The sequence below is a fragment of the Austrofundulus limnaeus genome, unplaced genomic scaffold (genome assembly GCF_001266775.1).
Source record: "Austrofundulus limnaeus strain Quisiro unplaced genomic scaffold, Austrofundulus_limnaeus-1.0 Scaffold22, whole genome shotgun sequence".
Taxonomy (NCBI): Eukaryota; Metazoa; Chordata; class Actinopteri; order Cyprinodontiformes; family Rivulidae; genus Austrofundulus; species Austrofundulus limnaeus.
Window position 1 is genome coordinate 672,295 of NW_013952424.1, and position 3,474 is coordinate 675,768.

Genomic DNA, 3,474 nt, shown 5'->3' on the forward strand with positions numbered 1-3,474 from the left:
TTGTCTTTGACTAATTATCAAACTGTAATCAGTGAGGTTTTTCTCCAGACCTTTCAGTTTGCAGCATAGCCACATATAAATTTGTTAAAACAGCATTTTCCTCACTTAATTCGGTAGACTAGCTGTGTTGCTTTGCTCTCAGAGAGCCAGCAGAAACGTCTTGCAGCCAGGTTCATGTTTACATGTGGATTTGCTTTGGTGCCTTTGCTGGCAGAAACACTCGGTCACACGCTCAGGACGGACTCAGGTAGCCAATAAAGTCCTAGACATCTTGTCTGGAGTTTGGTGTCACAGGCTGACTTGCAAATCTGAAGCACAGGTTTCTGAAGCCGAACAAATCTTCTCATTAAATCTTCATTCAGCAGCATTAAAAAAACAAAGCCAGTGTGTGTGGCAGAGGCTTCTGGTTGACGTCCAGAAATCGCAAGAGAAGTCAAGTGCAAAAGACAAGAAGCAAAGCAATCAGCCATAACTTCTAATTCGGTGCCAAGTAAAGTGAACAACAGTGATTATTTCTAGAATACAATGTTCTACAGAGAAACCTTGAAATCTAGGAATAATAAGATTTTATTTTATATTACAACCATATTTACAGTCAGCTCTTTTCGTGTTATCGGAAAATAAATCAGAATTTTATTTTTCTCAAAAAGGGCAGAGTGTCAAACAAATTACTGTTGAACCACTTGAAAAGCTTGACAAGTTTTTCAACCTCGAAGCAAAGATGCTTCTGAGCTGAACTACTTAAACGCACTTTCTCACTGAGCTTCAACAGTTTGGAAGCTAGCTCAAAATTATAGAAAAATATCCAGAAATGACTTAATTTTTTTTTTGTTGTAGTCTAACTGAATTAAGTGACCAGTGCGTCAAGTGTTCATGTTTTAAATGATCAGTTTTTGAAAATCACAGACAAGTTTTTTTGTTCATGGTTTTTGTGTTTTTGGCTGTGCACATTATTTTGTTACTCACCTTAACTGCCACCAAGCGACAAGTCTGCGAGCCTCTGCTCCTAACGAGAGGAAGCTGAGAACCCTGTGACGGTTGCAAAACAATCTGAAGTGGGTCTCCCTTATGAATGCTGTTTACCAACTAGTCACAGTGAGATACCAGCTTAAGGCTGTCACACTCAGTGTTCAATGTGTGTCATCAAGTCAGCTGCTGGGTTTGAACAACTGACTCACTACTGGTATCAAAAACAGTTTTTTTTTTTTTTACAAATTTATTTCAGCCTTGAAACTTTAAGGACAATATTCTCATTGACTGTAAATGAAAATGTCCACACCTTCAGGCTTTTAAAAGAGATTATTTTTCTAGGTACWTAAAACAGATGATTTTTTTTTCTAAAGAAATGATTTCTTGCTTACATGCACTGGTGAATGGGTAAATGTCTGAAAATAAGGGTAAATGACGAGTTTCTATTTCATACAGGAATATTATTTCATCTCGATGTTTCTATGTCTGTTTACCACATATTTTAGAGCCACTGTGTTTCATTAACTGTGTCTCAGTTCATGCGTTGAAGCCAACTTTGGCCTGATTTGTTGGAGACTTACTGTTAAGTCTGCGCCTACACATGCGGTCRACAAATGCAGCCGACAAAGCCCCAAAAACATTGGCTGCATCTGAGTATCCTACGTGGCCGACTGTATCCCAGAATTCACCATAAGCAAATTAAACATGGCAAAGTTTATTTTTAATTTTTTTTTAAATGATAGAGTTTTGAAATTTATGAAGAATGTAAGTTAAATGGTTTAGCTGAAGAAACTTTTGCTGCAATGTGATGTTAAATAAAATGCAGTTACAAATACTGATACTGGCACTAAACCCAAATTATTAATGCTTTTTTTTACAGTACTTGTAACATTTTATTATTAAAACTGAATTTTGTGATGTTATACCTTGAAAAAAAAAACAAGAGAAGCAATGTGATATAAAACGTATCACCACGATAACGAGGCAGCGCGTGGTCACGCAAACATTCGTCGTCTGTAGACTAGACCATCTACAGCACGCAGCATGCTGCATGCCGAACCGCCGACATTGGATCAGATTGTTGCAATTTCATGATGAAAATTGCGTCATTCTGTTCGCATTGTCGACATTTCGCAACCTTCTTGTCGCAAACCGTAGGCCAAACTTTGGTCAGACGTTTGCGGGAGTGTTGGTTTATGCTGAAAGCACTCGGGCGCTACATTCTGCTTCAACCACTCGCTTTAAAAGAAAAAAATAGGCCTGCTTGCTTCCAGAAGCCAACTGTTGTAYGACCCACATAGACTGTGGTCAACGGAGGACACGGTTTATGTTGGTTGCAACCCATAAACTGAGACACAGCCATGTTTTCTCAATCTTTTTGTTTTAAAACACACTAGTCGACAATGGTTAGTTTAGCACTTTTCTGTTTTCTAATGTTAACTTTTCTCTTCCTGTTTTTTGAGACCATTTCCAAAACTCTGGATTTGTTTGTGCGGTCATGAGTTAAAAACAATATTCTCAACTATGGATGCACGATATATCGGCATTAGTATCGGTATCGGTCGATATTGGTCATTTTTTTAGAATATYGGTATGGACCATTATTAACGTTCATTTTGATTTCCCACTTTTTAGCTTTGTGTTTTTGTTTCTGGAGGGGAGATGGTTGGTTGAGCGGCATCTGWTTGATCATGATAGTGATAYTGAYGCTGCGCTGCCAGGAATAACTGAAGTAGGGAGCCATGTCAGAGGTCTGGTCGATTATTTGTGGGATCAAGAAAAGACCCAAGTGTGTTAGTGCRTATATGTATAATGTAATTTGTGTATTTGTGTAATATCAGTAAATATTKGTTATTGGCCATAACAGCAATAATTATATCAGATATTGATATTGGCTGAAATTTTCAYATTTGTGCATCCCTGTTCTCAACCTTTTATTTTCGTTTGAACAAGACTCATAAATGCATTTAACGGGACCCRTCAGACCCGCCTCACCCATTCATAACACAAAGAAAGATTTCTGCGTGATGATTTACATGACAATAAGCAGATGAAAGCTACTTTTCATCCCCAACTGAGGAGTTTCAAATGACACCCACTCCCCCTTTTTCCTCCATGAAATCAATTCACGATTTTTGTTCTGCTCCCATTTCTCATTCTTCATTTCAATTGGTCCAACAGCAGCCATTTCACCAAATTTCTCATCAGGCATTCATGGAAAAAGCCTCGCAAATACAAGAAGCGTTGCAGTTCTTGTACACAAGAGGGATCAGAAAGAGCAAAGGGCGAATAGAGAGGTGGCTTCACAGTCTGATGTGCACGTTTGTGCACGCACGATTGATGCCTGTTCAGCTTCCCTTTTGCTTTCTGTCTATTTAGCATTCTTTCATTCCTCCACTGTGCTGCTTGGCCTGGACAAAAGCTCAGTGGGAAGTGAGGCAGCCTGGCTGAGAGAGAGAGAGAGAGAGAGAGAGAGAGAGAGAGAGAGAGAGAGAGAGAGAGAGA